The following is an 18,272-nucleotide window of genomic DNA, read 5'->3' on the forward strand; positions in this document are numbered from 1 at the left end:
CGGAAGGACCAGCACCCCTTTCCGCTAAGGTAGATGGAGTCCTGAATTTTGAAACCCCTACCGAACCAGCTAAGCTGAAAGCATTTCTGGGACTTGTTGTATATTACAGTAAATTTATTCCTCATTGCTCAGCTGTCGTAGAGACCATGCGTCGTCTTCTCCGTAAAGGAGTTCGCTTTCACTGGTCCCCGGAAGCCGAGGCCAGTTTCCAAAATGTAAAGGCTTCCATAAAAAGTGCTCCGATTTTGTCGATGTTTGATCCAACACATCCTATCGTTTTGGCTACGGATGCATCTAACTATGGTCTTGGGGCTGTGTTACAACAACAGTACGGAAGTCAGCTGCGTCCTGTCACTTTCGCTTCGCGCTCGTTGACTGATGCCGAGCGGAGGTATTCAACAGGTGAAAAGGAGGCGCTGGCCTGTTTGTGGGCCTGTGAGAGGTGGCATGGATATCTGTGGGGTCGGTCCTTTGTGATACGAACAGACCACCAAGCTCTAGTCGCCCTGCTTTCTAGCATAGGGTCTGGGATCCGCCCTTTGAGGATCACCCGGTGGACGGCCAGGTTGCTTAATTATAATTTCACTATTGAATATCAGAAGGGATCTGCGAACCTGGTTGCCGATACTTTTTCACGGCTACCCGTTAACGACACAGAGAATGCTATGGAATTTACCGAGGAGGTCGTTTCTCTTATCACAGTCCCCATGTCCAAACTCGCATTACAACAGGCTACGGCTAATGACACTATCATTCCATCTGTATTCCGGTACTCTACCACGTCCTGTCCGGAGGGTAATGACATCCACACCGACTTGCGACCGTTCTTTCAAGTGCGTGAGCAACTTTCACTGTATGAAGGTATCTTGTACCGTGGAGAAAGGCTCGTGCCACCATCAACACTCCGTGACAACATCATTCATCTCGCACACGAGACACACCAAGGAATATCACGAACAACAAGCCTCATACGTGAACACTATTGGTTGCCCCACATGAACCAGGAGATCAAAACAAAAGTGAAAAATTGTACGGTGTGTCATTCGACTGATAAACCTGTAAAGGCCGCACCCGCTCCGTTGCAGCCCATAAAGTTCCGCGACCAGCCGTGGGAAAAACTTGCTGTCGATATCGTTGTCTCTACGACAGGGCGCCACAGAGTCAACGGTTTTTCATCGTCCTGATAGATTATCATTCGAAGTGTCCTGAGGTGCAGTCTGCCACGGCAGTAACGTGTTCAACTGTCATTTCCTTTTTGAGAAATGTGTTTGCTCATCAAGGACTCCCCTGTGAGCTTGTTACAGACAACGGGGTACAGTTTATGTCCAAAGAATTTCAAAATTTCCTTCGTGAAAATGGCATCAAACATTTGAAAACGTCCTTATATCATCCACAATGTAACGGTAAGGTGGAGAGATTTAACCGTGTTCTCAAGACGTGCTTTCAGGCAGCTATAGTTCAAGGCCGTTCTTTTATGGACGCTGTTCGAGACCATCTCGAAGCGTACCGCCGTACGGTACATCCTACGACGGGGTTTGTCCCTTCTTATTTTATTGCATGGCCGGATCCACCGGTCTAAACTAAACCTCCAAGGGATCCTACAGGCAGGTTCCTGATTCCGTTTTACAACAACGTGCTCTTCTTCCCGAGAGGGTTCAAAGTTATCAACAAAACATGAAGTCATATTGGATCACCGGAAGGCTGCCAAACGGCCACAGTTTTCCGCCGGTCAGGCCGTGCGCGTGTTCAAGCCCACACTTCGTGGCAAACTTCAGTCAAGGTATACACAGCCGAAAAGGGTTGAGGCCCAGCTGGGATCAGCCACGTACAGGCTCGATGATGGAAGGACCTGGAACGTCAGTAAATTGACGAAGGCGTCTGCACGGCCTCGTGAGGGAGATTCTGACATCTACTCAGACGAGGAAGGTTTTCGTGAACTCTCCAATAGTATTCCTTCACTTCCACTTCCAAATGTCCTCGCACCATGTATAGATTAAAATGATAGTATTCCACACAGTACACCTGAAAGTCATACAGTTCCTGATCCGGGGCCACTGCTCGTCCCCGATGCTCCTGACCCTGGGCCTCCTCAATCTCCACTGTCTGGCGAGTCTGGGCTGACGCCTCGGCAACCTGGATGTTCCTGGTGGCCCGACACCGAGCCTCCGGCTGCGCTCGGAGATTACATGCAGCCTGCTTCCCCAGAGGAGCCAAGTTCTGACGAACCAAGTGGGGTTCCCCAACAAGTGGAGGTACCCTGTGACCCAGTAGTTGTGCAGTGCGACCCTTCAAGCCTTGATTTTTTTTTTCGTATCCCAGCCGTCAGTGACTTTGGCAAACCCATTGGCTACTAGTACTCCCCTACGACCACAACGAAAGAAACGTCTCCCAGCAAAGTTGAAAGACTATGTCATGTCATTCATTTCTTCAGATGACTCAAATATGGAAAGTGAACAGAATTCATTTATCGACATTGTTTAACGCATAGTTGTTGTTTTGGAGACTGTTCGGAGTTCCCGTGTGGAGTGTAGTCTTCAGGTCCATGAGCTTGTTTTTGGAGATGTCTCTCCACGGATTTCTTATATTCCTCCAAATGTCTCCAATGAGTCTTTGTTTTGCATCTTTACATAGCACTATGTCATAGCATGTGAATAATGAAAACACTTTAGGTATCCTTGGCCAAGGTAAAAAGATGTCCATGACGAACACCGACTCTTGACAACACCTAAATACACACTAACAATTACTAGCATACACTACACATGTGTCGCGGACATCAAAACAGGAAAACAAAGGCAAACAAACTTCAGTCCAAATCTGAAGCATCTCGAGGCAGGCTATAGGAAATCGGAGACTGTGTTTGTATCTGATGTAGAAACTGTCTATAGTTTTTGTCATACTGTGGTGACATGAATAAAAAGAGCTACTACTGCTCAGCGACAGCCAGACGATCGGCCGTTTCGTTGCCAGGAACGCCGCTGTGAGCCGATACCCGGTTCCACATGTTACAATCTTTTTTTAACCGACAACGGGAGAGAGAGAAAAGAAAAAAGAGAATGTTTTTCAAGCGTTGTCTTTATTGTGGTGAACTTCGAATTGTGTTTTGTGCTTTGTTTCCCTCCGTTTCTCTTTAAAAATTTTAAGGAGGAAAGAATGTAGTGATCTGTGATAAGTGATTTTGCCACCAGGTGGCGCAACGTGTGTTCTGTCTAGTATGATTTGATGGTGGGTTTATCCGGTTGTCTTATCTTGCGTTATGTGTGTTTATGGATCTATGATGTCACGTGATAAATGTTAATAAAAGAGCCGCCGTCCGTCAGCGACGTCAGAGAACTACGGGACACCCACCAGGCAACATGTCTTTGTCTCATTCTTCGTAAGCCCCAAACGCGCGGGGCCGCGGCTTCCTACCCGGCCACATCATGTGATTGCTGTTAGCGTCCTCTCCTTTCGTACCGCCGTGTAGAAGAGATTACTACAATATGGTTTCCGAGTTTCAACGCAGCTGAGATGAGGACAGCTCAACGCTTCTCCCCGGTGGGGAAATAAGAGGTTTTTCCCCAAACAAACGGGACCGTCATGACAAGCTAACCCGCCTGTAGGGGCATGTGCGTTTGCGGAAACGAGTGTCGACGCGTCCGTGACGTCAACGGGACACGTGTGTGTGTGTGTGTGTTGGTGCGCTCAGGAAAGGCAGAGAGGCATGGCCTAGCTACGCTCTGACGTTTGCTGCATCACCGTTGGCGGCAGTTCTGCTACCCTGGCGGGGAGTGAGGGAGAAACGGACCCTATATAAGGCGGAGCGAGGTGCTGCTCAAGGGTTCTCTCTAATTTTGACGACTGTATCGCAGCCCTGTAATTAAACCTTTCATTACGTTACCAAGTTTCCCTCCTTCACTGAACCCTTGGGTTCTTCACTTCGGGGAATGGACGTCATCGAGGGCCAGGAGGCCTCCGGACGTGCGGCTCAAACTCCGCCTCTAACAGCGGCCAGGTCCACACCACTTACAGGCGACCGGGCAGCAGCGTGCGCTGCGCCGCCACAAAAAGGGATTCCCTGGTGGTGTTTTTCCGACTCCGCCGTGCGAGAACCAAATTGGAGACTCGTTTTTTGAAACCATGATGCGCGCCAGCCAATGGGGGCCTATCAGTCATATTTCTGCTACAAACGACAGGCGTCGCTCTTTTGTGACAGGAGAACGTGCCGTTTGGCGAGGCTTCAAAAGCTGAGGACGTCAATTCCCTTCAAAGAAGAGTTATTGCTTTCGCATTAAAAATTATCCTGCAGTTTGTGGGGGCGCTCTAGCGGGAGAGGGGGGCTGAAAATCCCAATCTAATGGATTGTTCACACTTCCGAAATACGCACTCGCCACCGACTGGATTCGCTCGCCGAAAAGAAATCGGGCCGTTCACATTTGTTGCCGTCTGCGGAGTGCGCGGCACATGCGTCTCGCAGTTTCCCGAACAGACGAGGAGATGACGAGAGTTCCCAAACCTCCTCCTCGCCCGCGCGCGTCTCGTCGCCATCGTTGCCAGCTCGTCAGCGGGGATCCGACGCCAGCAAGCGCCACTTCTCCCGTGCGTTCTGACTGGCTTGCGGCGAGGGAAAATTTTTTTCCGGCATTCAAAATTGGTCTCAGAGCCAACATGCTCTCCGCTGGAAATACTGCCTGCTTTCGTCGCCGGGCGTCAGAATTCTCGCGGATCCGGCCGCCGGTTCCCAAGTGTGAACGAGGCATAAGAGTCGGGCCAACTCTGCCCAGCTGCCAGTCGCCGCTGGGAATCCCCAAAAGTGATAAACGCTTTTCTTGTTGCACCGGATTCCGGACGTCGTACCTTCCTACGGGGAACAACTAGGCCAAACCGCTGCAAGTTTGAGACTCGACAGATGGGTTCGGAGAAAGCGGTTGCGGGCACGTTACTAGTAAAAAATAACATTGTTACAGTCACAGTTACGTAGGGGGAAAAAGCAACTCTGTTACAGTTACAGTTACCGGCTTCCAAAAGTAACGTGTTACAGTTACAGTTACTGCAAAAACAGCAACGCTGTTACTTTCTCGTTACAGTGCGAAAATTGGACACAATAAAAATAACAAACCAAAACCATTTTATTTTACTTGTTACACTATGGTGAGAAGAATGGTTAGCTGAGAGATCAGAAAAACTTAAACCCGAAGGGTGCTTCTTCCTTTTTCTTTTCAGCGTCATTGACTGAGCATTTTGATACGAATAATTCATTAGGAATAATTGTCATAACTTAGAATCAACTGTTTTTCAAATTAGTCATCGGCCCGCGTCAGTGAACGTTTTCGTTTATTTTTCACTCCGAAACGAACAAGGACACCGTTGGTAACATAATTACTTTATGAGATATACTCCGATGCAGGCTTAAACTTAGCAGGTCAAACAGCTTTGAAAGAATATAAGGGAAAAGGAGTGAGGCCTGTTGGTGTTCTACGAGTGTACGACGAGCACCTCGGCGCCTGTGTCGGAAACGCCAACTGTGGAAGACCAGTCCGCATACACGCATCATCGCTTCACCTCGTGTGTGTGTAGGTGTTGTGGAGGGAAATTAGGAGGGGGGGGGGGGGGAGAGAAGTGAGAACCAATTCTGCACTGCATAGGTTCCAAAAAGACAATTACACTCGAACCTGCCTTCGTGCTTACTGGAGCGGCTCCGAAGAGAACGAATAAGTTATAGCGAGTTCGCTTCACGGCACTCGTGTCCACGCGTGCCCACTCGCAGCTTGGAGCGGGTTCGTTTCGGCCGGCACTCCACGAGTGGTTGGACCCTCCGAGTTCGTTTCAGCGCCGGCACCCCGCGCGTGCATGCACTCACCGCACCGATAAAATCGAGCGTGCGCCGAAACGCAACCCCGTCATGCCTCGCTCGGGCCAGGAGCGGGAGCAGACGACGAGGGCTCGTCTGCTATGATGTGTCATTCGTGCAGAAAACGGAATGGGAAAAAAAATAGATCTTCTGGTAGAAATCGTTTCCCGCGGGTAACTGAATGAAACGCGAGCTTGAAGTTTGAGCGTCTGCTGCTTCATGGAGGAAGCAATTGACAACCCATGCTTTATTTACAACTTTTTAGTCGCTCTCTTGCCGTACAGACGCTGAAATATACCAGTGTATAAAGAAATGCTCAGAACAAACGCATCAGCGGCCCCCGATATCTTTATCACCATCCGTGTGCGGGTGAAAAATTTAACATTTGCCTACAAAGCTACCCCAGCAGTAACCTGCGACTGCCCAATAAGCAACCGAGAAAGCCAAACATAGTGACTATACCCGAGGCTTGGGCAACATGTTTAACGTTTACCTACTTAAGCTATCTTCCCCGTCGTATTTTGTTTAAGAAAGCTCTCGTTCTCGACGCCTTTACCAAGGCTAAGATCTGATCGACCTGTAACGACGATCGAAATCGAATGTCCCACCAAACGTTTTGCTAATTATTACAACAGACTTGTTTTAAGCCGTAATATCGTAGGGGTTCACGCATAATACCATGCTCAAACGAATAAAGCTTGCTCGCGGACAGCATTATAATTTTTCTCCCGTATGAACGGTTATGAGAATCGAAAGATCGCAACCAGCTGCTTTGTAGTCAGCTGGTTGCGGAAATTTACGCCGTCTGTAATTATCTCTACGACAAACGAGCTGCTTGAAGTCAGGGCATATATAAACTACAGGTTGCAGCGACCAACGTTTATATATAAACGTTGGCAGCGAATGTACTCTCGCATTCCCACCCATCACGTTCAACAGAAAGACGCTAGTTTCGGTTTGAAGGCGGTACTCTTTCTACAATATAGATGGCGACAGCATCAGTCTTCTGTCTCGGTGCATCTGACGAGCTCGTTTGAGTCCAGTTCTCCGTGCAACACTCTGCGAGTGCGATGCATTCTGGGAGAGAACTCGAACGGTTCCAGTGCGTGTGAAACGAACTCGCTATTAAACAAGAGCCGGCTCTTTGCACAATATGGGGACGACTTCCTTGAAAACGAATAGGGAAGAAGAAACGGCGACCGGCTGGGTGTAAAAGCGAGTGCACGGACTTATCCGACAAAGGGAAAGGGAGAGGAGGATGGGGGAGGGGGGTGCAGGCACAGCCCAGGCCGACTACTCGGAGACATTTTCGCACGACCACCGACACCCGCAGTTTGTCCCCACAAGAAAAGAGTGAGCCAAAATCGGTAAAACCATGGGCTCCAAGATCCCGAAGCGCGCGCGCCCGCGCGCTTCGGAATTTGGGAGGTTATGGTAAAACAGATATTGTTTGCTGCCCCCTACCACCTCAAGCGCCGCTTCTTTTATCTCCCGGTTTCGTGCTGACTAGTTCGCCGTCCATTCTCGGTCGTGGGCTAAATTAGGATTTTTTTTTGTTTGTTTAATGCGTAACCACGCTTTTTTTTGTCACCGAGGACTTTTGAGAAAGATACTTCAAGATGACAATTTCACCATGTCCGCAGCAGTAGGTTCTAATTTATATAGAAAAAAAGTGAAAGCCGTTTACAACTCCCTGTAATGCCGAATTGGAGCGCAGCTCTGGAGGAGGAGGAGGGAAGTGTACTGAGGGGAGGGTAGACCCCTCCTCCTCCTCCTCCTCCCCTCATTCTCTAATATGCTCCGGGGGGTCACCTGACCTCGGGGGAGGGGGGTCGCGTGACCTCGGGGGGGGGGGGAGGGGGGGTCACGTGACTTCGGGGAGGGTGCCATGTGACCTCGGGGGGTCACGTGACCTCGGGGGGTCACGTGGAGGTCACCTTGGGGCCACGTAACCTTGAGGTGACCTTGGGGGTCGCGTAACCTTGAGGTGACCTTGAAAGGGGTCGCGTGACCTCGGGGGGTCATGGGACCTGGGGGTCACGTGACCTTGGAGGGTCACGCGACCTTGGGAGGGGTCGCGTGACCTTGGGGTGACCCTGAGAGGGGTCGCGTGACCCCGGGGTGACCTTGAGGGTTACGTGACCTTGGGGTGCCCTTGGTTACGCCGACGGCGACGGCGACGCCGCTCAGGCCGGAAACGAGCGCCTAAGAGCTACGCTCTGAAAGGTAAGTGCAACCTTAGAGTTACCCAACAGTTACAGTTACCAATAAAAAAGTAACAGTGTTACAGTTACAAGTTACCAGCACCAAAGAGTAACACGTTACAGGTAAACGTCACCGAAAATATAACTGCTTACGGGTGACGCGTTACTAATAACTAGTTACTGCCCAAGACTGTGAGAAAGCAAGATATCTTGATCTGCCACGTATCTCTTTCCGTAACAATTGCTCTAAAAGTTACGTCCGTTTTATGCGTTTTCGCCGTGAAGAACATGTTCAGGGAAAGTTTCTTACTGAAAGTCACCGTCCTCCCCAAAACAGAGAGGAATAGTTTACAACACAATGCCTTCGTCCTGACCTTCAGCTTGTTCAGGGATCCTGGTTTCACCCGAATGAAGTCTCGAAGACGGCTTGCTTGGCTTTTCACGCGTACAGTTCCCGAAAAAGGACAACGAAGCCCCCCATTTTCAGCGGGCGCAAGCAGCTTGAGATTTTTGATTCTGAAGTGTTCAGCAATGGATGTCAACTTTTTGGGATTCGCTCTGCCGCCACCTAATGGCTACAAAACTCCGTCGCCCGAAGGTAGCTCAAGGACGGGCCGCCGGCACCCTCGGTGGGAGATCGCCTTTCGCCGTGGCCAGCTGGTGGCCATGGCGGACGCCCGTGGCCATGTTCAAAGGAGCCAGGACCTCCATGGCGTAGAGAGGAATTGTCGACTTGGCGCCGAGTGACAAGGGGTGTGAGGGAGAACCGGTGGTGCTCGAGGGAGTCGGGCGGGAAGATAGGGAGCGGTCGTTAGAACTCGAAGGGGAAATGACGGAGTGTGGTGTGTACGACCGCAGAGGACGACTTTATCAACCACTGCTATGAGTGAATAAATGTGCTTATTTAAAGTGATGTTGTGTCACTCGGGGTGGGGTAACTGGACGCGGATAACCCCACAAACTTCTGAATTTTTGCGCGTTGACCAGCAGTTTGGCGGTATTCATCAACTCCATCAGCGATGCACCGATTCCTATCCTGAAGCAGTACCCTGTCAGCCAAGTTTCTGACCAGATATAGTTTTTTGTTCTGGTGGTGGCAGTCTAGGCTCACTGTGAACTTGGGCTCTTTTTCCAGCTTAGCCTTGAAGTTTACCGGCAGAGAGGCTCCACCAAGGAATATAACTCTCTCTTGCTTCTTAATGCTGGTCAGTCGTTTTTTGGGCAGTCAGAAAAGCTGTCGCTGCCATATAATAATAATAATAATAATAATAATAATTTTTATTTTTGCATCCGTATGGGTTACAGACGCCGGAGCCACGGACAAAAAGTCAACAAATGTTGACTTGACGGGGTCCGGGCCCCGTGCACTTGGCAGACAGCTATGGCGATACAAAAATAACTGCAGAGATTACAGCAATACGTAAAATACATATATAAAAGAGACCTAGGTTTCACAGGTTAACGAAAACAGCTCTATACAAAAAGTAAGTACAATGACTTAGGGTTTATATTGTAGATGTCCACGTCATCTACGCAATATTTGTTTAACAATGAGGGTAGATTATGTTTTAAAGACTGGTAACTGTAGTTCGTGCGAAACGGAAACACTTTCCATTCCTCGGAGTAGCGGGTGCAGATGGTGGGTATGTTTTTGATTAATCCCGATGTCTGTTTCAGAAAATTAATAGATTCAGGGGAAGAAAAAAGAAATGATCGAGTCAAAAGGTACTCATAAAAACGATGTATATTTATAATTTTGTATTGTGAAAATAGAGCCTCTGTGTGGGCTAAGAAATGAACGTTTCCAACAAAGCGCAAAACTTTTTTTTGTAGTAATAATATTCTGTTCAGATTTGTCCTTGTGGTCGTGCCCCAAACGAGATGGCAATAGGATATTTGGGATTTAAATAATGCATGATATATTTGTAGTTTTATTTTTTCGGGGAGAATGGCTCGACAACGTGCAAGCACACCTACAATTTTGCATAATTTGCTGACGACCTGGTTCATGTGTTTATCCCACTGTAAGTTATCTGAAAATATAATACCTAATGTTTTATGTTCTTTCACTAATTCAATCGGCGTGGATTGAAAATGGAGAGTTTCATTTATATTTACCTGTTTATTGGACGGTTTAAATAAAATTGCCTTTGTTTTTGTATCATTAATATATAGGCCATTTATTCGCGACCACAAAAAAAATCTAGACAAAATTAAATTTCCTTTGGTTATTAGGTTATCCGCATCCGCGTCACTGAGGAACAGACTGGTGTCGTCGGCATACAAGACAAATTTGACATTTTCGGAAATATTCACAAGATCATTGATATAAATATTAAAGAGCAACGGACCCAAAATGCTACCTTGTGGCACGCCATACTTAATCTGCAACAGTGATGAGAAGTGACCATCGATGATTACAGATTGCCTACGTTCATATAAGTAAGAATACAGAAGTGAAAGTGATGGACCGCGTATACCATACCTACTTAGTTTGTCAATGAGTATGCGATGATTGAGACAGTCGAAGGCTTTACTAAAATCAATGAAGATGCCAAGTGTCAAGAGTTTGCTTTCTATATTTTGTAATATGATTTCTTTTTGCAAAAGAAGCGCAGATTCGGTAGATCTTCCTTTTCTAAAGCCAAACTGAGATTCTGTGATTACAGAGTGTTTGCACAAAAAACTATTCAGACGACAAAAAATGATTTTTTCGAGTCCCTTTGAAAAAACAGGCAGAACAGATATGGGTCTATAATTTGACAGAACATTCTTATCTCCACCCTTATATATCACGGACACTTTTGCAAGCTTCATTTTTTGCGGGAATTTTCCGCACGATAAACACAGACTAAAAATATGTACAAGGCATGGTGTAATTATATCAAGAACAAATTTAATTGGTTTTATTTGAAGGTCGTCAATATCACACGTTTTGCTGTTTTTTAGGCCCATAAATACCCGAAACACTTCATGTTCGCTTGTTGGATCAAGAAACAGGGTTTCACTAACCCTTTGATAAATGCCTTCTACTGCATCCTCGCAGTATGAACTCGAGGCCAGGTTGACAAAATGAGAGTTAAAACATTCAGCAAGCGAGGTTCCAGACAGCAATTTTCCATTTACCTGGAGCTCTCCTAAAAAATTATGTTGTCTGCCGGGTTGGAGAATTTCATTTATTGATTTCCAGACGACATCTGGACGTTTTTTTGCACATTCACTGAATAAAGCTTTGTAGTAATCATGTTTGGCCTTCTTGAGTTCCGACGTCAGAGCATTGCGATACTTTTTGAATACTATCAATTTACTCGGGTCCCTTGTAGTAACGAAATTTTTGTACAAACGGTTCTTATGCGTGATTTTTTTAAGATGAAGAGGCGTTACCCAAGGCTTTCGAATTTTCTTTGATGCAGAAGTTGTTTTGTAAGGAAACCATCTGTTATAAACCTTTTTTAAAATGCTAAGGAACTTATCGTAGGAGTCATCTATGTTTGCTTGTAACGTAACTGGCGTCTAATCTATGCTTGCAATCTCGTTTCTAAACGACAGTAAGCTTTGATCAGATATGTACTGGAAAGAAAAAACATTTCTTTTTACTTTAGCCTTTGTGTTCGAATCACGGAAAGATATAAAAATTGGAGTATGATCACTAATGTCGCTACAAATAGTGCCAGCACTATTTACTTGTGTAGTTTCGTTTGTAACAAAAAGGTCGATCACACTTTTTGACGAATCAGTGGTTCTAGTGGGCGACGTGATTACGTTTAAAAAACCGTAAGAAGTAATAATGTTATTTAGTTGCTCTGACAGACTCGAGTTTTCTTGCATGTTCACATTAAAATCACCTCCTATGATAACCGATAAGTTATTTGCAGACGCAAATTCCAAATAAGTGTCTAAAAAAGAAAAAAAATTTGCCGAAATCTGTTGAAGGCGGACGATAAACAACAGAAAAGAGTTTATTTTCACACTTCAAACTCAGTCACATTCTTGGTATTCATGGTGAAAAACAGCTCAAAAACGAAGACGACGCGAGGGAACAAACAGGACGAACGAAGCTGTTAAGACGACGAGAAGGAACGAACACGACATACAAACCCGTTAAAAGCTGTCGTTAGAACGAAGCTTTGGAATGCCACATCCTTCAAATTTCGAAGGTGCGAAGCATAGCTTCTATCAGCAGCTGCTCGATCTTGACACCCTCTGTAGCCCAACACTTTGAGGAAATCCTAGGAGCTTTCCCCTTATTTCCATGTCTTGGACCTGATGACCTCGCACATTCTTTTGGCATGGCCAGGTGATGGCGGACAGTCATTAAAGGGCACCAGCACTTCTGGTAGCAAGTATCCAGTGCGAATGGCATACGCGTACACTCTTGCACGGCAGCAGAGAGAGGCCATTAATTTAACGAGAGTAAGAGTTGGCTGGAAAGAGTGAGGGGGACATGAAAATAGGATAGAAGGGCAGGTTTTCCGTAATAGGTAGGTTTTCCGTGATAGGTTGTCCTTTGAAAAGCTTGGCTTGTGAGTGCAGGTTTTCCACTGAAATCAATTGTTGATCCTGCTGACAGCCTCAAAAAATTTAGAGGCGCTGAAATAAATGTTTGTCAACGGCAAACAAACAAAAAGAAAAAAGACCTGCCGTCATCGCTGACATTCACGTGGTCTCTCATTACTTAAAAGAAGTGCCGGAACGTTATGACGTTCCGGTCGGTTTTTCGACGCCGTTCGATAAGAAGGCCGTACGAATATTTCTCGGACATTGGGCATACTATAGGTGGTTTCTTCGAGTATTCGCTAATCTCTCTGCTTCGTCGACACTTTTCACAAAAGACGCCGCAGAGTTCGAGGGGACAAAAGAGGAGTGAAGATCCTTCGGCGAAGACTCTAGGCTCCTTCCATCCTCAGCCATTTCGATCAATTCATGGAGACGGAAATTCACACGGACGCAAGTAATACGGAACTCGGAGCGGTGCTGGTTCATAAGCAAGAGGACACAGGACGAGTAGTTGCCTACCCCAGTAGGGCACTTTTAAAGTCGAGAGCAATTACACGACGACTAAGAAGGAATGCTTTGCCTTCGTATGGGTGATAACCAAGTTCCGCCCGTGCCTGTACGGGAGCCCGTTCCGATTGACCACACACGACCATTCGCTCTGTCGGCTCGCTAATATTAAAGACCTGTCAGGACACCTCGCTCGCGGGATTCTCTGATAGCAAGGATTGGACATGACTGTCGTGCATAAATCCGTCCTCAAGCTTGTGACTCTGACTGTCTCTCGAGAGCCCCCGTCGAGTAAACTTCAGCTTACACTGCCGACTACGACGACGGGGATTTCATCGGTACCGTAAGCATGAGTGACATGGCAGAGCTACAGCGGGGCGACCCTCTGCTCCGCGTGCTGATCAAGCACTTGGGGGGGCCGAGGAGGCGCAGTCGCCAGTATCTTCTCCAGGATCTTGCCAACATTTGAGCTGGTACAGCTCGTGTACTCTACAAAGATAACTTCGGCACCAGCTACTCAGCGCGGCTTTTGTTGATCCCCAGTGGCCTTCGTGAAGGCCTGTTCCCCTCCTGCCATTACGATCTTGCAACTTGGCACCTCGGATACTGCAGAACACTCGCCAGGAGTCGCGAGGACTATTGATAGCCCGAGCTCCCAAAGACGGTTCATTTTTACGTCCGGCCGTGCCATGAGTGCGAGCGGTGAAAGAAACCACTGACCAAGCCGGCGGCACTCCTGTAGCCGATTTTGCCTGCAACCACACCGTTTAAGAAGATCGAAATGGATTGGCTATTCCCTCCGCTGACTCAAGGCAACCGATTACCTGACACGATACGTCGGAACGAAAGCTCTTCCGGAGGCAACTGCCAAGATTTTTGTCGAGTGCATAGTCTTTCGGCATGATGTCCTGGAGATCCTGATCACTGACTGATGGAGGAGGAGAGGAGGAGGAGGGAGGAGATGAGGGGAGGAGGTGGGGAGCAGGGGAGGAGTACATGAGGAGGCAGCAGCAAAGGCCTACCGTCCCATCCGTACTCTCCCCTCCTCTTCCATAAGAGCTGCGCTCTAATTCGGCATTAGAGGGAGTTGTAAAAGTCTTTCATTTTTTTTTTATTCCGAATACTAGTAATCTTGTTTGGGAGTGTTCTAAAGTTCTGCAACATGCCGAATGTTATTTTTTTCTAATTCACTAATAAATATAATGTTATGCAAGCCTATGTCGACAGCTGCACTTCCAAGTTAATCACAAAATGCTCTACACTAGTGGAATGTGCATTGTTTCGCGGCAAGTGATTCCATTTATTTGTATCGCGAGGCAAAACGGAATATTTGAAGCAGTTATTGTGGGTTGGAAGATCTTAGTAAAGATTACCATGGTTATACCTTGAAAACCGTTCATAAGTAGGGGTTAGATAATTGTGGGAGCGTTGGAGTTGCTCTTAGCTAATTCATATCAAGACTTGAGCATTGCAACTTTCGCAATTTTTTTAGTGACAACATTTCCAATCGCTTACATCGCTCAGAGGAGGAATCATACCAACTATAATTTTTACATATTAACCAAGGTCAATTCATATAGGTCGCGAAAGTGGAGCAAAAAAGCGGCCCAAAACCAATCGTTAGCTTCATCACCCTGGAGGCCGCTCTACTGCAGCGCGACTATGTTTTGCGCGGCCAAACACTAAGCTGATAAAATATTAAAGACACACTTTCAGTGTCTTATATAGTTGACTTTAAATCAAAGTATTATTTATTAACAATAAATTAGTTTAAACATCTTTAGAGTGGTGAATTTTTCAGGTTATGTTTAATATGTATTATGCTGTGCATACTTGTTGCGACATCTACAACGTCGCTATGTTTCGCCGTCGGCAGAAGTTCGCAGTCCTGATACGCCTCGTGTTTGCATTGTTTGCGTTCGCCAGTGTGCCTACGTTTCTGTAGCTCCCGTCGAACTTTCACTTTTTGCAATAGTTTAAAACGACTTCGTGGTCTTAAGTTTTCCAAAGAACGGTCTGGACTAGTTGAATTCTATTGCGCCGTTCTGTTGCTTTTGTCGTCGAGCGCCGGACGGGCGCGTTCAAAGCTCTGTCGTCGGGACTATACGCCCGCCCCATGTAAAGAGGCGCTGCGCGGTAGCGCGATGCCCAAGTGATGACTGCACCGCTGGCATCACACTCCATCGTTTTCCTGTAGACGCTGCAAGGTGAAGCTTGTAGCAGCTGTGTGCACTGCAGCTATGTGTGATGTCCTGATGTCCGTTGTCCGGTGATGTCTGGTAAGCTCTTGACCTCTTTTATGGGCCCTCATGCATGCTCATTTAGTAATAACCACCCGTTGATCGAGCTTTTTTGGGCCCAGTCTCCGTTCCAAGCTTCGCGAGACGAAACTAATCTTAGATATTAGTGGCGGCTTTGCTTGATCTCTGCTGAACGGCTGCGTGACCCCAAAAACCTAATCAGAAACAATGACTGAACATTTCAGTTTTAACGAACTTTCATATTATGGTGTGAATAACACTAAAACATCCTTTCTGCTTGAAACGTGTTTGGTGTCGTCCCTCTAACGTGCTGGCGACTATCAGGTCTACTTGCTGTGGATGTCGTGCTCGGGAATCTAGTAATGTAATCGTCTGCGTTGTGAAATTATCTAACCTCACGGGCACAGAGGTGTGCTCCTCGCTCATGGCGTTCGCTGGACCCAGACGGGAGACCAAGTACAATGGTGTCACTAGTTTATCGCTAACATTATCGTGTAATCTTTTCTTTCTTAAATGTCCACTTTAGCCAAGGGTATGTAAAGTAATACACTGCTTCACATTCAGGCGGAGGGTCTGGGTTGAGTTCTGCCGGAACAGAAGCCTAGAGAACAAGACACCACAGCAGCTGCGGGAACGAGCGGTATGCTCCAGGCACTTCAAACCCTCTGCATTTCTTTACCGAGGAAGGCTGCGTCGTGATGCAATACCAGCATATTTGACCACTGAGGGTGAGCACGAAATATTGTTTTCATTATTACTGAGAATAACATTGACTTTATTTTACCATACAAGTATGGTGGGAGCTGAGGAAAAAAGCTGTGCAAGCAGCTTGACTGGTCCTCAGCCCCCCACAGGTACACAGCACTGGGGAAGTCATACACAAGAATTTATATAATACAAAATACTTAACAGCAAAAAATTAACGAAACAAGAACAAAAGCAAAAATCTTCTAGCTAATCAACAGCAGTAAGGATTGTTTAATTATAAAGAAAATAATCCCTAAGCGCACAGATATTGTAAGATTCGACATCAAAATTAGAGCCCATAAGAGTGTTCAGTAATATTGGCAAGCTTATTTTATTCATTTTAAGGCCATAATCTGTTCGTGATGTTTCTACTGCCCAAACATCGGAGTGACGGGTGGAATATGTTGCAGCTTTTTTTCGAAGTGATGATAATGACAATAAAAAACGGTTTAACTCGCGACATTCCTGTTTATACTTTATGCTAAGTTTGAAAGCATAGTGATCAAATATCTTCACTACACGCAGCTCTCTGAAAAGTTGGTCTTTTGACCAACTTTGAAAAGATGAGCTTATTCAGAAAGTATTTTACATGCAGATACAGGGAACTTTTTTAGTGTACATTACATGTGTGCTTAACTTTGCATAGGTGCCGGAGATGCCGTCCAGCGCAGCAGCCCTGGCCAATTGACTAGCGAGGGCGAGCCCACACTGGCCAGCAGCAGTAGCACCGATGGGCCCACATCATCACGGTGTCACACGTACCACACTACAGAAGAAGGTAAAAGCAATTGCATATTGGCAGAGAAGTGTTGCAGGCCTTGTTTCTTATATATTTCGGACTGTAGTGTAGTAGCCATCTTTGGGAAACATGTAAAACATGTATGAACATGTTTTTAATCTATAGTCCGTTGCAACCTGAGAACGAAGGGCGAGGATAAGACGGGCCGGGGAGGAGGAAGCAGACGGAACGCTAAAGAGAGAAGGAGGTTCTCCTCTCTCTTCTCCAGCGTTCCGTCTGCTTCTTCCTCCCCGGCCCGTCCTACCCTCGCCCTTCGTTCTTAGGTTGCAACGGGCTACAGCTTGTCACATGCCGCAGGAATTTCCTGAAACAATACAATGACTGATGTTTTTGACAGATTTTTTAATTGCCTCGCCATTGCTTTGCAGATGTGGGGAGCAGTCTCACGGCTCCGACCTCTGGCACGAAGACTAGCCCTCCAACCAGAGTTCATGGTAAGTTTTTATAGTGTGCGTTGTTTAGGACAGTCTTTGAAGATTACTTTGTTGCGTAGTACTTGACCAGTCATAGCTGGTTCAGCTTTTTGCAACCACTCTGTCACTTTGTTTCCTTTGTTTTGTTTATTGTAGTGGATCACACATACGCGATGCAAGGCGCGATGGATGGACATGGCCCGCCGTCTGGAGGAAACGATGTGTGGGCACCTGAACCTTCCCCTAGCGATTATGATGCGTCGGTGTCTTCGACTTCTGCGGTTCCTCACCAACGTAGGTGTCCGTCATGATGCACAAGGTTTACTTGTACTTCCACATTTTCTACAGTGGAGGCACATTGTTTATTTCATTATTTCTCGAAATGTTTCATAAATGCTTTTGCTTTCTCCTTGCAGGGTCCTGTGCCACCCACACCGAGGGCAAGGGGAAGATGGACGTGTTGAGGGCCAGACTTCGACAGCTTCGGAAACATAACAAGAGACTCCAGCAACGACTGCAGCGACGGCGTCATATGCTGACTGTCACTGAGATAGTTGAAAGTGTACGCAGCCTCGTCTCTCCAGCCGTTGCTGCCCTTGTGGAAGCTCAGCTGAAGATGACCAATGCGAGCAGGTTCGGTAGGCGGTGGTGCAGCCAGAACAAAGCCTTTGCCTTGGGCTTGTACTTTCACAGCCCTAAGGGTTACCGGTACTGTAGGCAATTGTTGAGGCTCCCATCCGTTAGGTCGCTACAGCTTTGGCTTCAGCGTGTTCCCCTGAGGGTTGGTTTTTACCCAGAAGTTTTCGAACTAGTCAAAAGACGTGCAGCTTCTTTTTCACCAGAAGTCAAGCCATGCATTATTGCCTTTGACGAGATGCACGTCACGAAAGAGCTCTCGTACAACCCCTCTGTGGACAGGTTTGAAGGGCTCGAAGAAAGTAACGCTGGAAGAGGCCATAACCTTGCAAACAAAGCTCTTGTGTTTATCGCTAAAGGCATTCGTACGCCATGGAA

The sequence above is a fragment of the Ixodes scapularis genome, unplaced genomic scaffold (genome assembly GCF_016920785.2).
Source record: "Ixodes scapularis isolate PalLabHiFi unplaced genomic scaffold, ASM1692078v2 PGA_scaffold3__209_contigs__length_174095766, whole genome shotgun sequence".
NCBI classification, from domain to species: domain Eukaryota; kingdom Metazoa; phylum Arthropoda; class Arachnida; order Ixodida; family Ixodidae; genus Ixodes; species Ixodes scapularis.